The sequence below is a fragment of the Papaver somniferum genome, unplaced genomic scaffold (assembly GCF_003573695.1).
Source record: "Papaver somniferum cultivar HN1 unplaced genomic scaffold, ASM357369v1 unplaced-scaffold_19, whole genome shotgun sequence".
Classification (NCBI taxonomy): domain Eukaryota; kingdom Viridiplantae; phylum Streptophyta; class Magnoliopsida; order Ranunculales; family Papaveraceae; genus Papaver; species Papaver somniferum.
The window spans coordinates 17,222,416-17,246,975 of record NW_020628818.1 but is presented as its reverse complement, the minus strand read 5'-3'; the positions used below and the strand labels follow the sequence as shown (position 1 = coordinate 17,246,975).

The 24,560-nt window shown below is 34.5% G+C and overlaps 1 long non-coding RNA gene across 1 annotated transcript; it reads right to left on the bottom strand.

Moving 5' to 3' along the window:
- Positions 1-6,396: 6,396 nt before the first annotated feature.
- LOC113338657 lies at positions 6,397-9,957 on the bottom strand. The gene is made up of 4 exons (XR_003354803.1): positions 9,519-9,957; positions 9,328-9,414; positions 8,702-8,787; positions 6,397-7,726 (listed from the first exon to the last, which is right to left on the bottom strand). It is a non-coding gene; the product is annotated as an uncharacterized LOC113338657 (long non-coding RNA).
- Between the last annotated feature and the right edge of the window lie 14,603 nt (positions 9,958-24,560).

The following is a 24,560-nucleotide window of genomic DNA, read 5'->3' as shown; positions in this document are numbered from 1 at the left end:
CCTCTTAGAATTATATTAGAGTTAGTCCATACAGATTTCCTAAACGAAATATTGGGTGAGGTTGCTAGACCCCCGCTTTTTCAATTGGTATCGGAGCAGGAAAACACGTTTAAGACCTTATAAGTCTATGTCTGTAGCGATCTGACTCTATGGACAGAAGTGTTATCTCAGTAAGTGTACCACCACTCTTCGATGGCTCAAATTACTTATGGTGGAAATTTTCTATGCGTGCCTTTCTTCAAACTCGTGATTTTCAATCATGGATTTATGTTGTTAATGGCTATGATCCTACAATGGTTACAGTAGACGGTGTCTCTATTGCAAAAGATATTGGTAGATATGACCCTAACGAGATTTTCGCTGCAAAGCAAAATTCTGACGGTTTAAATGCTATCATTCATGCCATTACCCCTGATCTTCAGCACCATGTGACTATGTGCACTCGATCTAAAGATACGTGGGATATCTTAGAAACTGTATTCGAAGGGAATACCTCTAAAAAGGAAGCTAGGATTCAAAACCTAAATTCCTATTGGTAAAACCTTCGTATGGCTGATGAAGATTCTTTTGATGATTTTAATCATAAAGTGTCTGAAATTGTTAATGCATCTCTTGCGTTGGGTAAGACTATTCCTGAAAAGGACATTGTGATGAAAATTCTCAGATCGTTGCCGTCAAATACGATTCTAAGAAACATGCCATCGTTGAAGGAAATAACCTTACTACGCTTTCCAGAAATACTCTTGTTGGAAAGTTAAAAACACTAGATCTTGATCAGAACACAGTCAGAACACAGTCAGAACATCTGCGTTCAATGTTGTGACCAACACAAGCGAATCTTCTAACTTTTCTTGGGATGATGAATGTTGCTCCAATCATGTTGATTTTGAAAATCACTGATTACACAGAAGATCAAGGATATTGTTAAAATAAGCAAAATATTTGAGAAACGTCTCTCTCCGGTTAATGCTTCAGATGGTTCAATACAAGAAATATCATCCCAGGTTGTCAATATCGTGCATGCTTCCGATGTGTGTAATGAATTTTCAGTTCTCACAACAGAAACTTCTTCCTACTCAAATTCTGATTCATAGTTTGAGTCTGACGCTGAGATTTGTGAATTCTTGGATAAGTGTGAAAAATTCACCAAGAAAATCTCCAACTAAAGGCTTCGTTCGACAAACTTGAATCATCACTTCAGGTGAAAAATCTTGAGATAGATTTTCTTAATGATGAGTTCACCAGGATCTTATCTCTGAAGGAAAAGAGATTAATACTCTTAAGTGTGACCTGCAAAGGTTTTCTGGAAGTTCTAACAAAATCTCAGCAATGTTATAAGTCTTTTGGAAACACAAATGATTTAGGTTTCAAAAGAAAAACTGTGAGCTCAAACAACTCTTTTGTTCCAGCCGGTTTTGGAATAATTGATGATGAATGTTGTGATAAACATGAGGCAAATAAGCAAGACAATAAATCTTCCTTGATTTGTTCGTTTCGTGGAAATGCAAATCATGTTCAAAATAAGTGTTTCAAATTCAAGAGGAACAACAAAAGGATTGCCAAACTTCAAAATGACATGTAAAGAATGAATCTGGCCTTGGGTAATCAACAGGGTACTCCTGAAGACATGAAGAAATCTAAAAGAACCATATTTATACGAGGTAAGAGGTCTGTTTATGCAACAAACCTTGATAAGTCACTATGTGATAAAAGATGTGAGCATTCGGCTCACTCCATCACTATCTAATTCTAGTGACGTCTGCATCATCATCTTTAACTTGAGCAAATAAGGATTACATCAAGGTTGCTAAAGTTTTGTATATTTGTTAAAAAAAATTATGTTAAGAAAATATCTTCTTAGTTAAAATAGATAATGGATCATGAACCGTAAAAGAATTTTTCAAAGTTCTTCTAGGGTTTGGCTGTCCATTGGTCTATTTATATTCATTTGTGATCAAAATGTCCTTCACTTTTTTTATCTTTGAAAGATACGGTTTCATGGCTCCTATAACTAGAGGTACCACAAAAAGGTATGCAGTTGAAGAAGTTAATATGTATCTTTGTGAAGGAATCATTTCCTCAAGGAAGAAGAATGAGAGATCTACGAATGATGAAGAAGGTTCTTCCTCTAACTGCCTCTTATCTGTCTGTCATTTTGATAAAAAAGTTAGAGGTACGGTGAAGGATTTCATCAACAAAAGGAATGATTTAAAATCTCAAATCATTTTCTCTTTAGAAGATAACTCACTATAAACATATGTTGTTTCTAACAAAGAACACCTTGTGTGGACTAAAAAGAGAACTTAATGAGTTAACTGATATTTCTGAAGATTAGGAGGATTGAACGAACCCATAATCAATGGTTTTTTCAATAATGAGAAGGAATTTTCATTAGATGCTTTGAGAAATCTCTACGATGTCTAGGAAACTTCTTATGAGAATTTTTTATTGTGTTTTAAGAAGGATAACTAGGATTTGGGATAGCAATTATTATGAGTACACATAGATATTGCCAATGATTTTTATCTTAAAATGTCTTTAAATTTATTTATTTATATTCTAAAGATTATTTGGAAGATGATTTTGCAGTATTAATCCTTATTGGTTTCATATATTGCAATAATTATTATGGGATATTTGTGTTTGCGTCCGTGAACTATGATTGTCCCATATATGTCAAAAGTTTAGCCTATTGTGTCAGTATGCAAATATTGATGGAAGATAGGATGAACTTTTGATTACAAAAATTAATTCTATGATATCATTATGCAAATAATGATAAAAATAGGATGAATCTTTGAATATTCCGCAGTATTGATCTTTTCCTGATCCACTTCTATGTGAAAAGTATTGTGCGGCTCCGTAAGTTCTCTTATGTTGAGAATTTCCGATTAAATTAATCATGGGTTCACTTGTGGTTAATTTAATTGAGTTTTCTGGATACAAATTCATGTTTCATGTAATTTTTTAATGTCCAAATAAATCCTTCTTTTCTTGCAAAAGTAAGGTTGCTCTTGTTGTTCTTTCGGGAATGACATTTTATGGGGGAGATTTTTTATTTGAACTTATGCTTAATTGCCAAATCTTAGTGGGGAGTGCGGATGTGGAATATTATAGGAGTTTTCTTATATCCTTATAAACTCCATGATGAAAACACTAAGTTTCGACCATGTGAAATCATCGAAACAAAGTTGATATGTTCTCTTTTAGTCATGAAGTATCTCTTTGAGAATTTCATTATGATCCCACTAGTTTTCGTACCTTTGACAATTTATATTGACAAAAAGGGGGAGAATTAATGTGTAGTTCACACTACAAATACATATGGTTTACGGATCATTATGTAAGGGGGAGTGGTTTTCATGTGAGATGAAGTATTGATTAAGGGGGAGTGATACATGTCACCATAATATTGTTGTCAAAGTTATGATACAATTGGACTTTGATGTTGTGTAATAATACTATGACACTATATAACAATATGAAAACATCTTGTTTTTATATATTGGTATAGCTACGGATCTTCAACAACTATGATGTTGAGTAGAACACGTTCAGAATCACTGGAGTACTTGGAGGTGACGAAGATTTCGAGTAATGTTGAATAACTAAGAAAATAAAGCATTTGGATGAGAAGCTACAAAGTTTATTTATTTTGTAATCCATATGTGTTGATAGTTTTTCCACTAGAATTGAAAAAAGGGGAGATTGTTAGAGCACTGCTCGGTCGAACTCGCAAGCTTTGCTTTCTCAAGCTTGTTGTCAAGTTTAGATTCCAAAACTATAAGTCTTGATTTTTAGTCTACTTATAGCTAAGTCTCCGATTAGGATAATAAGTGTAGTTGAGCATTAGACTTTACGGTGTTCATCAATTGAAGACGAAGAACTACCAAGGGGAGCTTGTGGAAATTCATCAACAAAAGGTATGTATAGACTTGAACTCATCTATCACTCAAAAGTCTATCTACTCTATATCCTATTTGAAACAAAAGTCATACAGCTATATAGACACCGATTATACACATTTGATATTTCGAGATGAGTTTAACTCGCTTACATATTTCTCGAAATATGTGTTGATAAGCTTTCGCTTAACCAAGTTCATCTTATATTCTTGACGAAAGTCAAAAGATAATCATGTGAAAATCGCCTGGTAACATCTTACATGATTTGTGTGAGACAATCATTTGATGTAGACTCGGAATGTTATTGATCATTCGATCACTTGAAAATTGCTTTGAAGCTAATAGTTTGTGTGAGACATCTATTGTCGTCTTTTAAGATAGTTTCAATGATTGAAATGGGAGTTTAGCAAAACTAACCATGATTGGATATAGCACAGTATGCGTACTTGTATGCTAACTATTTCAAGTTATTCCAAGTCCGGGAACCATAGTATGCATACCCATATGCGTACTGGTTGGTTAATAAAAGTCCGAGAACTTAGTATGCATACCCGTATGTGTACTGGCGTAAAGTTCATGTCTGGAAATTCAACTAAGTTTGGAGGTATGCATACCCATTCGCATACTGGCCAACCCAAACTAAGTCTTGCCACTTAGGTATGCATACCCATTTGCATACTTGAGTAGGTTATGTTCTAAAATCGGTTTGTTCATGAACTAATACATTTATATATTAAGTAATGCAATCTTTTACAAACCGTGGCTATAATGTTCTTGCATTGATTCAAGTGAATCAAAATTTATTTTGCTTCAATTTTTTCTTGTATAATTTTATGAGAATATAAACAATTGAGCAACTCTAGAACTAGTTTCATTTGAGTCATTTGAACTAGTTATGCTTAAGATGAATAAGGTTGATATTAAAGTTTTCATATGGCTAACTTCGGTTAACTATTGTTGAGCCAACAAGATGTACACGTTTAGGTACGGTTACTCATATCTAAATGAAGTCACTTTTCATTTGTCTATAACAAGCTAAGTTCGAGCTAACGGTTGAAATATATTAGCTTGAGTCTAATCAGGTTTTCATCTAACGATGAATATTAAATGCTTTGTTACCAAGGTAACATTGATTGCAAACCCTGATTTGAAGACTATATAAGGTAACATTGATTGCAAACCTAATGCCCACACCTCCTGTGTGATACTAGTTGCGACTAGAGTCGATTCTCCTTTAACCTTGGGTTTTTCCAAAACCTTATATGTTAACGACTTGAAGACTTCATTGGTATTGTGAAGCCATACCCAACTATTTTCTCTGTAGTTGAGGGTTCTGATCTTGTTGTATTCTATCGTATTGAGTACTATCTTCTCTAAGATTTGGTCGAGATTTAACCTCCGATAAGCAAGATAAAAAGTAGTCACAAATATCTTGGTCTCATCGTTTGTGATTCTAAAATATCTTGTTTCGCTATCATACAAATTATGATTATTGTAAGGTTATTGATATTACTAGGCTGTTCTTCGGGAATATAAGTCCAGTGTATCAATTGGTTCCTTTTTACCTTGATTTATCAAAAGACGGAACAAAAATCATAGGTATTTCTTTGGGAAACAGATTTATCTGTTCAATAGACTTTTCTGTGTGAGACAGATTGGTTTATCAATTCTCTACTTTGGGCCATAGCACTCTTAGTTGTGGGTGAGATCTGCTAAGGGAATCTAGTGCACAGAGTCCTTCTAGGATTCATAGGTGTAAGGAACGCGATTGTACCTTGATCAGTGTGAGATTGGTTAGGGCTCAACTACATTCCAGTCTGAAGTTAACTTGGAGTAGGCTAGTGTCTGTAGCAGCTTAATACAGTATGGTGTTCAAATCTGGACTAGTCCCGGGGTTTTTCTGCATTTGCGGTTTCCTCGTTAACAAAACTTCTAGTGTCTGTGTTATTTGTTTTCCGCATTATATTTTCTATATAATTGAAATATCACAGGTTGCGCGTAAGTTCAATCAATTGTGAATCCAACCTTTGGTTGTTGATTGAATTGATTGACACTTGGATAATGGTTTTTGATACCGTCCAAGTTGATTCTTATAATAATCAAGCTCACGTATTTTTATCTGTTTGATTTGTTTATTACATTAAGAAACATAGATATAACTCTTGGATATATTTCTTGATTGAGCTCGCTTTATTAGTTGGTGCTCTCAGAATTATATTGGAGTTAGTCCATATAGATTGCCTAAACGAAATATTTGGTGAGGTTATTATACCCCACTTTTTCACTAATTAAAAATGAACCCATAGTCATACTTATACAACTAATATGTTATGGAAGAAACTTATCCGTTTTTCAGGAATTTGAACTCAAGCTATAGATCGGAATTCATCGTTTTTTTTTTTGAAGTATCAAAAACAGAAAGAACATGCATATCTAGCTATTATATGTGGGTATTTTGTACCCGCAGAGTCATTTGATAGAATTTGGTTGATAAACTGTGGGATTGCCTGGTCCCATATTGTTGTTGATAAGTTTCTTAGTTGACTTCCATTTGCTGCATAGTTTGTCAGATCATCTGCTGCTTGATTCCCTTCTATATAGTTGTGTTGTATATCACAATGAGGAGTTTGTTGCATTCTCTTTTTTATTTCGGCAATCATTTCTTCAATATACCATGGAGCTTCATTCAGTCTTCGTTTTTAGGAAGCGCATCAGATTTTCCGAATCCTTTTCAAAGATAACTTTTGGCTAATGTCTCTCAGTTGCTGTCCTTGATGCCAGGAGAGTTTCCCATGTTTCAGCTATTACGCTGTAATTATTCCAAGAGGCTGCGCGAGGGCCATCACAGTTTGAGCACTCGAATCCCTGCAAATAAAACCTGCTCCCGTCATTCCTGGTTGTCCCCTAGCAGCCCCATCCGTGTTGATCTTTATCCAATTCAGTTCGGGTCTGGTCCATCCTGCTAATATCGTTGTTGTTGCTCTTATATTTGTTGGAGGCCCTAGGGGGGACGCCATGTAAAACTAGGGGGAATTTTTTTTTTTTCCCATTCGAATTCATGTTGTTGCCTCAAGGTCTGTGTCAGGATGTTGTCCGGGGGTGTGTGATGTTATTTGAAAACCAATTCATTTATGGATGTCCAGAGGTTCCCGAAAAGAAAACAGAAAGCTGATATAGATGTGGTATGTCTAGACCACTAGTGGAAAATTGGAAAAATAAGTCTACCAGAAACAGTATGATAATCGCTAAAAAAGTGTGTTTCTGGGGACCCTAAAGTTGTAGTCTTAATTCTCGAAAACACTGTTTCTGGGAGCCCTGGAATTTATTAGAAAACGTCTATCTTAGACAGTCAATCAATAGGGCCGACAGAAACAGACTTTTATATTGAACATATTTTATAAAAAAAATTTTGGAAGTGATCCAGCTGAATCCAAATTAAGCTGATTCAACTGCATCACAGTTTTATTGATCAAAAAATTAATTTATTTCAAAGCTGATTAAGCTGCACCGATCAAAAAACTAAATTGACAGTAAAATCAAAACGAAATTTGTATTAAAAAGCGCCAACAGTCTAAAATACTTTTTTCAAATCTCGAAACTTCATCTACTTAATTATTCCTATTACAAGCTAACAAACCAGAAAATCTACACTAAGTGAAGGAGAGACTTCACCATCTATGCCTTCATTTATTAACAAACTGTCTCTAATCAAGGTCCATTAAGCACCCAACAAGCTCAGCCTATGTATTTGTATGAAAGATGTTAATGAACATTCAAGTTGCCGTGTCACTCGAGTTTGTTAGCATGTAATCCATGATTACCTGTACATCTCACATGAGAGACAACATAAACGAATCAATTTCACCATTTAAATAAATCCTACAAGCCTATAACAAGAACTTATTCAAATGATTGACAACACACGAATAACAAATCTAACCTGAAAAATATTTAAATGAACAAAGCGAGGAAAGATACCCTGTGAAGAGAAACTAAACTAACCAAACCAAGGAAACTGAAAAATAAACATGAAAATCACCAACGGAAATTTCATAACCTAGACATGATTATGATGAACTTAAATGGTCATCAAAAGGGATATAGATACAGTTACTAATGTTGAACTTATAATATTAGCACTTACAGTAATATACATCCAAGGCAAGAGAACAACAAGAAGTAATATAACTTAAATGAATACAAAATACAACAGGAAGGAACTATGGCTCCTGTTGGATCAGAAGACAGATCCTCCCACAAAAAACATAGATTAGCTGAAAATCTGCACTTGAGCTAGAAATGCTACTCTTTCTTATGATTGGTTATATAAAACACATAATACTTAAATGGTACAAAAAATCTTTAGCATAAAGCTACTCTTTCTTATGCTGGAATTGGATGCCTAAAATACTACCAATTGAACAAATTTCACCTGCTTTAGGAAGGCAAAATGTTGATCCCCTATTCATTAATGGAAGAAAATGTATTCTCATTTGTCGTATCTTACTACCTAGCGTAAGAAACTAAATCTACATAGAAATAATAATTAAGAGATACGATAGTAAACATGGGGGCCTATCATCTCGACAAGTAGTATCAAACTACTGGAAGATGTAAACAAACATGGTAAACAAGCCACACAACTGAGTCAGAAAAATTGTCCACACTCATTACTAATCAGTGTTTGTACAAGGGATACAAATAGCACTAAGTATATATAAGCTAAATTCAAGTACAACATGGAAAGAAAAAAAAACATTTGGAACATATATATGAATTTGAGAATGAGAATTTACCATACAACGCTTTCCCTTTCTCAGGTGATCGGATTCATACATGGTATCAACATAGATTGTAGCTTGACTTTACTCCATTTCTTATCCTAACAATTAGCAAAACAACATCATTCATTAGCTAAATCTTAACCGAAAATAGAATAATCTTACAAAAACATATTCCAACTTAAGTAATTACACAAACACTTTGGTTAAGTATCTCAGCATCTTCTCATTCTTCCATACTAGCTTCCTTAAAGAATCTAAAATCCAAACAATACAATTCAAAGACTAACTTTTGAAAAATGAGAGCAACAATCAAACAGACCACGAATGAAACAATATATACCACCATTGGAGCATAACCACACATCAACAACAAGAAAAACATAAAATGCACATAAATGCCAGGAGAACCCCTTACAAGCAACTTTCATCCATTCAAGTAATTCCATAACTGAAAAGATGAGAAAAACAGAAAATAACCAATACCAAAATTGAATTACCAGTGATAATATACACAATTAAAATCAATTAAACAATATCCAAATCCATGTATTTCAACTCCAAATAAGCAAAAACTGTTAAGATTAAATAAACTCTAATTTAAGAAATTGAAATCATATGAAGCAATAATGCTTGAATACCTTAGAAGTTGTTGGGAGTTGTTAATCTTTTCACCACTATCCAAACTGGACTTTTTTAGGATTCCCTTTACAGATAGATATCTTAACCTACGAATGATAAACACAAAAAAGTACTTCAGTTACAATCTACACAAAATCTAAATGAAATAATTAGGATTTGCATAACAAAATTAAAGAGGAAAAGAACCCACTTCTTAGATTTTGATCTGTAATAATACTAATTTCTCCTCCTTCAACATCTTATTCAGTAGCTTAATTGTTAGATTCAAAAGATTCAACAACTCGTATTAAAAGTCTTGAGTTGAATCTAAAAGGTCATAGAACATCTGATTTAAACTTATTTGATCCTGCTCTTGCATTACCAACGATATTTTCAGATTGTAACTGGTGATTCAAATCTTAATCGATGTAAACAAGTGCAGAGTTTTCATAGAGGGTTTCAATGATGAATCTGAGTATAAGAAAGACAAGAGAAGACGATGAGAACCCGAGATTGAGATTTTTTATTTAGGAATAGGAACTGAGATGCAGAGAGAGAACTGAGAAAGTATTTGGGTTTTCACTTGTTGATGAATAGGAACTAAGATGCAGAGAGAGATCTGAGAAAGAAGTGATAATAAAGGCAGGAAAAGACAAGGAAACCTCGGAAGTTGGGACCAGAAAAACTATTTCCACCCGCAAACTTAACTATACTCCTTCTAGAAACTCTAATTCTCTACCGAACTACTAACCTATATTACGACTTCCACGGAAGCTAGATTTGCTTTTCGTGCAAAATGACTACCTTCGGAAGCCCAAATTATAAAGTAAGCCCAGGTTAGTCTTAATCATAAAGCCCAAACAGACTTTAAAATCCCATTTTCCACTAGTGGCATCTTTCAAAATTCGTGAAATGGTAGTTTTATTGTTTATATTGATATATATGGGAGTTGAGGTTGGCTTGGTTTGTTGATAGAAGAGATAACAAACTGTTCTAGGTAGCTGCTGCTATTGAGAAGTGAATAAGAATGTGCTCAGTTGTTTCTGGTTCGGCGTTGCACCGAGGACCTTAGTTAGAATTGGTGATGTTGATGCGGTGTAAATTGTAAAAGGTCGGAAGACCTTCATTAATAGATTTCCACAAGAAAATCTGAATTTTTGGTGGACAGGGTAAGTTCCACAAGAATTTGGTGGGTGGGAGGGGGTTTAAGTGGTAATGGTTGTCTTATTGTATTAGACAATTATACCCGGTGGCGGTGGTGTATTTTACGACTTTGAATGTGGCCAGAAGATCTTATCTAGAGGCATGTATAGGGGAAGGTGGATGTTTATGATATGTTGGAAAGCAGCAAGTGGGAGGTGGTTCAGTTGTTCATGATTCCAGTTATGGGTGAAAGGGTCAATGAGTTCAACTATTGATTGGATTGGGTAGCATTAGGACGGGTCAATGTTTTGAAATTGAGGTATCCAATTTGCTTGTATAGGTGTGTCCAAACCATTTCTGATGCGATGGAAGATGAGATGTTGTAGGGTAGGTATGAGGGAGGCCATTTGTTTCCATTGTGGGATGGAGGATGAAGGAATGGGTGTGTTTTCCTAGAAAATCAATTGATTTTGCAAATATTTCTCATTGTATAATCTGGTGCAAATGGAATTAGGGTGGTCGTGTATGTTCCAGATTCTCTTCATGAGCAAGGATTTATTATGATGACTACTTTTCCTTATGCCGAGACCCCCTTTTTCTATCGATTTGTTTAGTTTGGTCTATCCTAATGGGTAGAGTTTTTTGACTGATGAATCATGGCCCAGAAAAAATTCCTAGTGATCCGGTCTATCTATTTATGTATATGGGTGGGGAATAACTATGTTTGCATAAGATGATTTGAGGTAAGTATTAATGAGTACTAACCTTCCTGCTTGATTAAGGCACTTGGTCATCCATCCTTGAGCCTTTCTCGCCAAACGTTGAAGCAGTAGATCGAATATATGACTAGGGGTTCTTCCATGTTTGAAATGTACTCCAGGTATATTGGTGGGGTTTGGGATGTTGGCATGTCAAAGAATTGTTGAATAGCGTCCAACTGACGTTGTTGTAGTCTTGGATGATGGGTTATTGTTGATTTCACTGTGTTGATTTCTTGGCCTGATGAAGAGTTGTAGGATTGAAGTAGTTTCTTGAGGTGGTCATTGCTTTCCCGGGATGCCTTGTAAGTGATAAGGAGGTTGTCCGCATACATCAGATGCAATATAGGTGGAGATTTTCGAGAAATATTTAGCCCTCTTATGAGATTTTGAGTTTCCAAATTTCCTAGGTTTGTCGAAAATATTTCTGCACATATTATAAAAATATAGGAAGATAGAGGATGTCCCTGTCGAATGCCTCTTATAGGGGTGATGTATCAGTGAGAGGTACCATTGATGTTAATTGAGTATGTAACTGAAGTGATGCATAGCATAATGTAATCTACGAATATTGTTGAAAATCCTATTTTTGTAAATGTTGTTTTGATAAAGCCCCAATCTAAGCTATCATAAGCTTTCTTAATATCCAGCTTAATGGCTATTTTGGATCTTTGGTGAGAGCTTAGGTTTTAGTGTGATAGAATAGTTCTCCCACAATAGATATGTTATCATGTATTGATCTTTGAGGGACGAAAGCGCTCTGATATGGACTTATTAGAAATGGGAGGAAAGGTCGTATGCGATTTACCAAGATTTTTAATATCACTTTATATATACTACATTGCAAAGGCGGATCGGTCTGAAATGAGATGGTTTTGATGGATGGTCGATTTTTGGGATTAGGGTGATGTTGGTGTCATTCATGAGCAGGTGAATGTTCAAGGTGCTAAAAAAGTTGCGGACCATGGCTATTAATTGATGGTGTGTGGTTTCCCAAAATACCTTGAAAAACTTACTAGTATACCCATCAGGTCTAGGAGCACTTTCAGAGTTGTTGGAGAACATAGCATGTTTGATTTCTGATGTAGTCACCTCTTTTGTGAGCTTGGTACATTGTCTTGATGATAGCCTGGGTGCGATTTGTGCAAAGAGCTCCTCGTCTATAGTTGTACTTTGGGTTGTTATTTTATTTTTCCTGAAGAAATTCATCATTTTGTTGAAAAACAATTAATTATATGATTCCCTGATATATTAACCTTACATTTTAGGGGCGACCCCGAAAGAATTAAGGGAGACTTTTTTATTCCCAAGTCATACACACGGTTATGGGATGTCTTAATGGTTCGGAAAATACCTAAATGCCATTCTATAATCGGTAGTTAGAATAGTGGTATTGGAAACCGATTATTAGTTTGTTTAAGAATGGGATATTGCAATAATCGGTAGATAAATAACATGGCATAACTACCGATTGGTAAAGTAGAAAACTCAAATTTCATTTATTTTGCAAAATTGAATTTGGGGCTACTCTAAAAATAGATAGAAAATGGAATTCATTATACTTCCGATTAAGAATTAAATCGGCAGATAATCATATGGTCATAAACTACCGATTATGGAATTACCTATACACCCCTTCAACGAATAAAACCACCCAAAACCTAATTTCATTTTCATTTCATTTTTTTTAAACTCTTGTTCTCTTCTTCGTCTTCACTTCCGATTATAGAGAGGAAAAAAAATTCCCTCGTTCTTCAACTTCAATTCATCATTGTTGTTCATCGCTGAATCAAAACCATCGTCGATTGTTCTATAAAACGATGACGAGGACTAATGAACCCAAAAAAGCTCTAGTGAAAAACGTCTACCGTGGTGATGATCCAAAAATCGGAAAAAGATCAAAGAACAAAGAGATTGTAACTGTAAATGAAGAACATGAAGAAGATGAAGCCATTGATGTAGGTGGTGGTGGTGAATCTGATAATTGTATTCTCAATCAACTCCAAATGGCCCCAATTAGGTAAGAATCTACCATTATTTGGGATTATGTTGCTTTAGTTTGACGAATGAATGAAAAATATTTGTAGGGTTTTCGGTTTCTTTCCTAGAATCAGAAGATAGATATGTTTTTAAGATCCCTATTATGTTCGTGTTCTTCATTCCTCGAGAACATCGATCTTAATCGGGTGATATATTTTTAGATTTTCTTCCGATTATAGGATGTTAGTTGTTACTGAACCCTGAAATAGGCTTAATCGGTAGTCAATTTTTTTTTGTCTACCGATAATAACATATGATTAGAAGATATAAAGACACATAGATTCGATAGAATCGGAAGATAGGGTGTAGTATTTTTCTTCCGATTATATTTGCCTCGTAAAATTAGAATTTACTGTCTATAAAAAAAGCATCATCAGAAGAAATATATAATTTTTGACATACTATTTAATTGTACCGGAAGTTAGGTTTTTTATTAATCTTCTGATTATGTGTATCTTCATGACTTCAGATATTTTCGTTCGAAAATTGAATTATAATCGGTAGATAATCTTTAACCCGTGCTACCGATTATGTATAATCATTTGTTTTACTTTTGGCTCCGAATATATACAATCGGGTTTTGTTTGTGTTCTTTTACTTTTGATTATGTAGTTAGTAAACATATTCTTACGAATCGATCGTTTTTTAATTTTGTTGTTTAGGGATAAGTGAGGTAAGAAAGCCTCCCAAGATACAATTGGCTTAGGGCCTCGTCGCGAATGGGGTAAGAAAGTAATTGCTATTGCATGGGGAGAAAGGAGTGGTCAAGGAAATTCAAACAATGATGCAACTAAAGAAGGAGTAGAACCAAGCGTTCCACAAGTAACTCAAGAAGGAGTAAAACCAAGCGCTGCACAAGTTAGAGTCCCAGATGAAGTTGGACCAAGTGTACTAGAAGTTAGAGTACAAGAAGAAGGACAACCAAGTAGTACACAAGGATAATGAGGAGTTACAAGGAAGCCAATCGCAAAGAAAGCATCATACCTTGTCCCCATTTTTGTTTTTTTGAAGAAGACGGATTTTGAAGAAAAAATCCTGGGTCTACCGAGAGATGGAGGAGAATTGTTATTTGGATACAAAGACTCTTGGGCCAAAGAAATCTACTAATTTAAGGTAATAATCATATTCTTTTTACTAACGTATTGTCGTTTTATTCGTAATACTACTCTATTTGTTTTGTAATGTGTTGTGTGTTTAATAGTATCATTCAGATGCGATTCGTCTACTCAAACCCACATCCGCACCAACAAAAATAATGAAATATTGGCCTGTAGACGATGATGTGAAAGGTTCAAGACAATTATAAACAACTCGGGGTTATCTACTGCTACCGAGAATTCAATTTTAGAACATGATCGGGTCGCGATATTGGCTTTTGTGGAGAGATTATATCCCAAGATTGACACCTTTGATATGCCGTTTGGGAAGATGACCATTACTCCGGATGATGTGAAGAAGATTCTTAATCTCAATGACCATGATGTAGCTGTCAAGTATAACTACACAAAGCAGTTAAGTTGGGTACAACTTTATGATTTGTGTCAGAAGTGTTTTGGTTGGGATAAAGAAACATTAGACACTGAGTTCAACAGGTGATTTATTTATAAAACTAAACAGTTCAACGTGATTCAGTTGATGAATATGTTCAATGGCACAACCGAGAAAGAAAAGGAAGGACTATTTAGTGATGCCGAAGTGGATGTTGCGGCCGCCGCCTATCTCTTGTGTGTATTGGGATGTGTCATTTTCCCCAATGCTAGTGGCAACCGAGTAGACGCCAACCTTCTACAACTATTGCATCCTCTCGATTAGGTCGTCGAGTACTCCTGGGGAACGACATGCCAAGCATTATTGATGGAAGAGTTGAGAAAGGCGTCGAGACTTAAAACTATCCAAATTGTTAGGACGTGAGTCTATTCCAGGTATTTCCTCAACTCTATTAATCCATTGGTCGTTATGTTTTTATTTTCTCTGATTTAAGAATCAATTTATAATACTTGGTTTGATATCTATGTAGACAGGATCTATGACCACTACCCTAGTATGAAATTGGTAGTAGTGAACCCAGAGTGAGAGAAAGGTACACCGAGAGGAACAAAGTACAAGTTCAATGACAACCTTCAAGGACAAAGGAGCAGCAGTTGATTCACTTTAGGGATAAATTAGACTCAATGAAGGCATGGAGGTATGCTTTGATCCATACAAGGAAGACGATCTAGTGGACATATAGCGGATCGTTCCGAGTTGTCCCTTTATTTTGGACCGTTGTGGCACTCCACAGGTTATGTGATGTACAATGGCTCAAGAATAATGCGACAACGCGGTTTTGTACAAGGAGTTCCATGTCATCACATGAGTGCCAAGTTCAAGTTGGACGTGGAGCATTCTCGGTCTAATACTCACATAATCAAGGTAGTTTACTCTAGTACAACATCTGTTATAGACCATTGGGATCAGAGGATGAACCACTTGGTCAACACTGGGAGACCTGTCAACCGAGGTGATGAAAATTCTCCAGGCTATATGGAGTGGTACCGGGAGCATTCCCATCTTCGTGTAATCCGTGAACTTAAAGCAAATACGACCTTGGCGGCTTCCATTTACAAATGTATCATCAAATATAAACCAAGTGGTTATGATTGACTGGTGCATATTATTATGTGTTTTCCCTTTAATATTACTTCTCAATTTTTTAGGTAAACTCCATTTGGTGTTATGTCAATTAACAAAATAGGTGACTATGTTCAAGTCTTTGTCCAAGCGGTGCGCTGATTGCATAACGGCTGGAGTGCCTGTGCCAATTGATAAGATAAAAAAGCACAGAGAGATGATTGATAATATTGATAATGAAGAGTATGCAGTTGAGTTTGGGGAGAAATTCACGAAGAACCAGCCCAAGAAAAGAACAGTAAAGACGAAAAAAGATCTGAGGCTTCATCAAGCTCTCTTGTTGAAGACAATATTGAGGAAGCTGAAGGTGATGCCGGTGATAATGCTGGTCGTCCTGGTAGTGTTAAGCGTTCTAAAACTTTAGCTAATAATACTCTGGAAAAAAAGTAGATCTTAATGTGTTGTTCGATGTTTTTGATTATGTTGTTTTAAAAGTTTCTTTCGGATTGTGTTGTTTTAAATACTTGTTTTGGATGATAATTTCTTAAGCTTATGGGTAATGAATGTCTTTTGAGTTATGCTTATTACTTGATTATCAAACGACTCAGTCTTCGCAAATAAAACTGTTGAATTTTCCACAATAATCGGAGGATAAAATATCATGGTTATCTGATTCTGAAGAATTTTCCAAAACATTCCAGTTATGGGCTTAATCGGGAGTCAAATTACATACATATCTTATGATTATTGTCATTGGGATTTTACAGTTCTCCTGTACCAAAAAAAACCTAATAATCGAAAACACAATTAGCTCGTTTACTACCGATTCTTAGTAATCGGTAGTTTGGTGAACTTCATAAATTTCCGATTACTCTGAGCCAAAATCCAAATTTTGGCCAACTTAATAATCGGAAGTTTGGTGAACTTAATATCTTATCGATTATTGTAGTGCCAAATTTCGAAAAAATCGATATTTTGGCAAAATCCAAAATTGGGGCAACTTCATAATCGGAATTTATATTCACATAATAATCTACCGATTATTGTAGTTCCAAAATTCGAAAAATTAGAGATTTTGGCAAAATCAAAATTTGGGGCAACTTCATAGTCGAAAGTTAGTTGAACATAATAACCTACCGATTATTGTAGTTCCAAAATTCGAAAAATTAGAGATCTTGGAAAATTCAAAATTTGGGAAAATTTAATAATCGGAAGTTAGTTTAACTTAATAACCTAACGATTAATGTAGTGCCAAAATTCGAAAAACTAGAGATTTTGGCAAAATCCAAATTCAGGGAAACTTAATAATCGGAAGCTATTAATTATTTCCTTCGTCCGATTATTTATTTGGTCATCTAAAACGAACCCGTAATTTCCGATTATTGGCATATATACGAGATGATACGGAATATACTCCATATACTCGTGTTACAATTTAAATGTTTACCCTCTGATTATAACAATTACATAGTGTTCAAAAGATCTTAACATTGCAAATACGTTAAAAGCACCTAAATCCATACTATCACAATCACTTAAAATTCTTAAAATATATCATAACTTCCAGTGACCATAGAAGTTGTCTCTCTTAATTTTGTAACATCCTTCATGTTCAAATCGTTTCTCGTAGAGGGACATATACCGATGATCAGCAAGGTTTCTCTGAAATTACAAATGAGTAATAAGTTAGTACTAACTAATGTTTATCTGAGTCTGAGTTACTAAAGTACTTACTCATCGTTCATACGTACACCAAGGAAAAGCGTTCCTAACAAATCGTTCCTCATCTTTATTTTTATCAATCTCCTTATCGATCGTCTTGTTTCTTCTCTTAATGTCATCATATGAACTTCCAATTCGAGTACCATCTAACGCCTCAAATACCATTAAAATACAGTTCCATAATTTTTCTTCGTATTTCGATTTGTGAAGCAAGTGATTAGGATCATGAGTTGTTACCACAACCCATGCTCTATAAATAACACAATATTCTTCTTGGGCAGAAGGAATAACCATGATTTTGTTCAAATGAGGAACGTTTTAAATTTTGAATTGAATAGAGGTGGAGAGTTTAGTACAAATGGGTTGTTAGAGATGAGCTTCCTTATATAGATTTGAACTCCAACGGCTATTTTTTTCAAAAAAAAAAAAAAAACTAGTCGTGCCTCGAAAAACACACACAATCAGTAAATAATAAGGAATATTTACTACCGATTATTTGTGTTGAAGGAAACTATGATTACAAAAACACAAATAATCAGAAGTATAACAAAATAACTTCCAACCGATTGTAAAATCGTTAGATAGACGTGAAACCTTGTCTGTAGTTTATTTCAAAATAATAAAACTTTAAAACTACATATGTAGACATTAACTACTGATTATACTAACATCTACCAATTACATAAGTAAACTATCGATTTCAATTTGGCTCCTGATTATGAATGGGAATATTAGCTATTTCAAAAGATCGGTGATAAGGAGCGGCTTCATATTAGGTTTGGGTGACCCGTGTTGTGTTATTAGTCGCCCTTAATTCTTTCAGGGTAACCCCTAAAAATGCAAGGTTTTGTTTTGTTTTTTTGTTTTTTTGTTTTTTTTTTTTTTTTGATAAGAGAACATTTTATAATGTTTATATTACAAAGCCTAAGGATCCAAGCTTCCTTTCTATACTTATCCCAGTACCTAGAATTAATATACAGATCCTTGTGTCTATTTAGGATTCTAGCTAACTTATCCGCAATAAAATTACATTTCCTTTTAATAAAAACGAAAGAAGAACTAGCAAGAAACTGGTCATAATCTTAGGCTTGCTGCAGAACTGTTTTGAACCTCCAATCAATCGCAAAATTTTTCTTCTTTTTCATACTGCTAATAACGTTTTTGTCGTCATTGAGGAAAACTGTTCTTTCATCTCTGAGTCCTTGCATCCACTTGATGGATTCTCTACAGGCTCTGGACTCTGCTTCTTCTCAGCTTGAACACCATCCTTTGCCTCCTGAAAAGTCGAGAATGCAACCTGAATTATCAGTTTTAACAATTCCATAAGCAAAATTTTTTTATAGCATTCTGAAAAGCAGCATCAAAGAAAACATAAGATATATCCTTCTCTAACTCATGGCTAGCAAAGGTACAATTAGGATGAGATTTATCACAAGTATTGACACCAATTCTGACTGCATCAGTATGCTTCTTGTTTTTAGTTTAGTTCAGTAAATCTTCCTGATAAACTCAACCAATTCAATGGGATTAACACTGACATTATCAAAGACAACCCTGCACCGGTACTTCCAAATATACCAGAGAACATACGCAATAAAATATCGATTACTTCCACCCTTTAACCAAGAAACACACCAATCTTTGAAATTTAAGTTAGCAGCATCGTAGAATACTCTTGAAAAAGACAGGCCTCTCCAAATAGCTTCAGAGAAGATACACTCAGTAAATAGATGTTTGATATTTTCTCTAGCATTACTGCTATATAAATGGAAGGTGACATCAATAGGAGTGTAGTAACCTAAACTTTATCTGACTGGTAGACAGTCACTCAGAGCTTTCCACATAAAAGTCTTAACTCTAGGCATAACATTAAGCTTCCATATTCCTACCAATTCAACTCTAAAGTCTAAATGTTTCTTGTTACATAAATAGTTATAAGAAGATTTTACAGAAACTGTGCCATCTCTGGTTCCCAACAATATTCTCTCATCTTTCTTATCTAACTTATTACTAGGTTCAAGCATTCTCAATTCTTCAATGTCACTCTTCTCAAACAAGTTGTTTATAATATTGAAATTCCAGTTTCCCCTACTATCAATTATGTCATTAACCTTATTAATTGTGTTGGCCATAAAGCTATTTTTTGGTTTTGGTATTTTCCCACTTGTGAGCCATTTTTCAGTCCAAATTTGTATATCTTTCCCATTTCCTATCTCCCAAATATGATTTTCTATGATAATGTCTAACCTTTTACAAATATTAGTCTACACCCAAGATTTTTCTTTTTTTCTTTTTATAGTACAGTGGGTTATTCTTTGGAAAATACTTTCCTTAGAATCATATACCATAACTGATCTGGATTTTCTGGTAGCCTCCAGGCCAATCTAGTTAACAAAGCTAGATTGAACTTATAAGGGTTTTTAATGCCTAAACCACCATCAGCCTTACTAATGCACATTGATTCCCAAGATTTGAGGTATATTCCTTTGTTACATTTGTTTATTTTTGCAATCCATTTGAAGGGCATCAATTTTATCTAGAGTTTTTCTAGGAATCAGGAAGCACGTCATCTGGAACACATGCATGGCACTAGAAACCGATGAAATTAAAGTATTTCTACCAGCTTGTGATATAAACTTATCCTTCCAGCCTTGAACCCTACTATAAACTTTATCTAGTAGATTTTGATAGTTAAAACTCTTAGATCTGTTAAAGAATAATGGAGTTCCTAGATATGTATCATTCTTTGTTATTCTGCCTACTTTAAGAATCCTAGCCAGCAACTTGCAATGTTTATTTTCGACTTTTTTGCTAAAATAGACACCCAATTTTTTATAGTTAATAACTTTTCCTAAAGAATCACTAAAATTTTAAGCACTTCAAATAAGTTTCTAGCCTGGGCTATACTAGCTGTAGTAAATAGAAAGGAGTCGTCAGCAAATAAAAGATGAGTAATCGAAGGACACTCTTTCGTAACTTTTATTCCTATGATTTTACCTGAAACTTCAACAAAATTCAACAATCTTGTCAGGGCTTCCATACAAGTGATAAAAATATAGGGGGACATAGGATCCCCCTGCCTAATACCTCTAGTAGGAGAGAAAGATTCACCCGGAGACCCATTCACCAAAACAGAGTAGGTAACGGAGGAAATACATGCAAAAACAAGATCGTAGAAATCTTCAGAAAAACCTAATTGCTTGAAAACTAATAAAATGAAGTTCCATTCCAGCCTATCAAAGGATTTTGAGAGGTTTAACTTGATGGAAATATGACCATTTTTCTTTTTACTAGTCTTCATAGTGTGAAGGATCTTATGAGCTACAACAATATTATCCGTTATCTGTCTCCCTGGGATAAATGCAGACTGATTCTGAGAAATTAAATTACCTAGTAAAGGTTTAAGTTTATTGGCGATAATCTTAGAAATTATTTTATAAAGAGCATTACTTAAACTGATTGGTCGAAAATCGCTAGGTGTTTTGGGTTTTTTTATATTGGGTATTAAATATATATAAGTATGGTTTATCCACTTGTTAAAAGCTTTTTCCCTGAAAACCTTTTGAATCCAGCTAACAATTTCTTCTTTTAATACGTAACAGTGTTGCTGATAAAAACCTGGGGGGAAACCATCAGGACCAGGAGCCCCCCAAGCATTCATTATAAAAAGAGCTTCTTTTATTTCATCTTCTCTTGGGATTTTACTAAGTCTTTCGCTATCATTTTCTTCAATAACTGGTTTTAAAATCTCTTTGAAAATGGGGTCAATATCCACCCACTTGTTTTTCCAACATTATTAAAATGTTTAGTTAACATAGAACTTAACTGACTCTGCCCTTCTATCCATATGCATGTATTATCTCTAAGAGCAATTCCTATGGGATGAACAAACTCAGAGTTTGTTCATTTTTCTCCCACTATAACATGAACAAACATGAAAAACAGATGTTCAAATCATCAAATATGTTGCTTTGAACATTAAGTCGGAACATCCAACGCGTGTATGTGGTAAAGTCGGGCGATCGTTCCATAGACGCGGAGTTGGAAGGAAGATTGCTGGAGTTGGAGGGAAGATCGCTGGAGTTGGAGGTAATATTGCTGGAGTCAGAAGGAATGTCGCCCCTCACATATTCTCTCTCCAAAACCTTATTATTAAAATTATGGTTTATTTTTTATTATTTATTTTATTAGTTAACTAATCTGTGGGACCAAACTCTTATTAGTTTATATAAATAAAATCATTAGTGGGACCCAACTCTTATTAGTTTTAATAAAATCAATAGTGGGACCCTAAAATATCAGATTTGTTCATTTTGCTTTGTTTCCCATAGTGGAGAATGCAGTTTGTTCATCAACGTGGCTCAACAAATTTTTATTTTCGTTCATTGCTATAGGAACTTCTCTAAGAGTGTATATACTGTTAATCCTCTTTTTTTAGAAGCATTTTGATGAAAAAACCTAGTATTGTTGTCATTTTCCTTGATCCATTTATCTTTAACATGCTGACTCCAGTATATTTTTTCTATTTCATACCATGAGCTAAGATCATTCTGAAGTTGTTCTATTTTCACTTTGTCTCTAAACAGTAAGGTTTTCGGTTTTCTTCTTCATAGCAGTGAGAATTGTAGATATATTTCTAAATATATTCCCAAAATCCTTCTTATTCCATATTCTAAGATCATATTCAACATGCTTAAGCATTCCTAACAAATTTTTATGTCTTCCTTTACTCTTGTTAATGGAATTATTTATCTGTCATTATAACTTTTATGTTCAGACCAGCATCTCATATACCTGTAAGGCCTAGAAATTTTCTATCTTGGTGGATTGTTTCTAAAAGAATGGGGGCATGATCCGAGGCTACTCTTGTAAGGTGATTATTTCTAGAATTTATAAAAAAATCAAGCCATTTATGATTATCGAAAACTCTATATATTCTTTCTTGAATGTTTTGATTCCCTGTACGCCTGTTAGTCCAAGTGAAAGGAAGCCTAGTGAAGTTTAAATCAACTAAACCCAGAGTTTGGATACAATGAAACGCATAAGCAAAACTACTGGTAGAAAGATTGTTTCCTCCCTCTTTCTCATCTTTGTGCATTATGAAGTTCATATCTCCTATAATTTCCCAAGGAATATCTATCTCACATATACTATTTAAAAAATCTCATTGCTCATTCCTGTTATGACTGTCTAAAGCTCCATAGATAAAAGACATATTCATACTAAAATTGTCCTTAAGTAACTGAAAATGGAAAACATTATTTTTGAAGGATATTAACCTAGCAGAAACCCCATGATTCCAAGAAATAGCAAACCCTCCTGATCTACCTATGGATGGCATTATGAACCAATCTTTTAATTTCATTTTTTTTTTAATATCTGTTCAACTAAAGGTATTCCAACCTTTGTTTCAGATTGAAATATAACATCTAGATTATTAGATTTATTTAGGTGATTAAGATGATCCTGTTTTAGCTTAGATCTAATTCATTGTAGATTCCAGGAAAGGACTTTAAATTCATAGCCCTTAGTATCATCTCCCGCAGTGACATATCTAACTAATAAGTTGTACTGAAGAGGGAACAGTGAAATATATAAGTTGCAAAGGAAGAGGATCAAATATTTATAACCCCAATATAAACAATCTAAAAAATCAACACACATCATTTTTCATATAAATAAACACACATATTAGGCTGCAAAGAAGGCACTCTTTCATATAAACTATCTACCATGTCGAGAAAGAGAGAGATTTTATCAACAAATGAAATCCAAGCATAACCATAAGACATCACCTTAATATTTTTAAAGATGAGATTATCTATATGTATAGGTCTATAGAAAGTATTTTCAGAAAAGGAATATCTGAAAGCTATGTTTTTTCCTATTTCGATTTGAAGCATGAATTTGATAATATTTAGGGAGCAAGCAAAGTATTTTGGGTTAAAAAAATACCAATTAAATATGCTAAGAAAGAAGTAGGCACCAAACATGTAAGAGATATATATTATCATGCAAAACCTTAAAGAAAAAAGTTTTAAAAATACCTCATTATTTTTCAGCTAGGGAAAGAGATTCAGAGCCATGTTCAGCCTTGGCCATGTCAGTATCATCTACTTGGTCTCTACTTTATGGGAGAAAAATAGCCCAATTAATGTCTTGTGCTTTCTCAGTACATGCATCCTCCTCATCCCTTTTACCATTCATTTCAGAGACATCAAAGATGTTGGCAAAGACTTCACCCATTAAGTGAATATTCTCTCATTCCTCCTCTTGTAGAACTTCCTATGCCACTGTTGTTGGAATAAAACTCTTAACATACTCAATTTCCACCCAAATAGCATTAAACTCCTCTTCTTTCTTGTCTCCCTTTTCGTTTATTACAATACCAGTTCTTCTTCCCATTATAGAGTAGTTATTTAGAAGTCTGAACCAATCAGATTTTTTTTTCTTTTGCCTGTCATCCTTGAAACTGTTTTTTGTATCTTTCTTAAATGTATCTGAATTAATAACTACCTTCCCTTTTAGAGTTGTGTTTAGATCATCAACAGTAATTTATGAGCTTATGTCTCCTATACCACCAACTTCTTTAGCTTTGCCTTTTTCCTGCATGCACATCTTTTCTGCACCCCCACTGCTTTCACCAGTTGATTCCTCAATATCCATTCTTCTTCTTTTTCTTCCTATGTTGAGATAATCCACCTTGTCTATTTCACTATCATAAATCCTCAGACTTGCTGCAACATCAGTGATGAGATTAACTCTTTCATTACCTTGAGCATTTTCTTGGGGGTTATTTTCAAATATGACTGGAATATCTTCACCCTCACCTTCTTCATAGATGAATATTTTTGGAAAGTTGTTTTGATAATCCAAATATCTGGCTCTACATTTCTCCTATGAATGTTCAGCATCAACATGCCAGCAGTCTCTGCAGGTTCGATGAGGGATCTCCATAAAGAAAATTTTCATCTTAATTG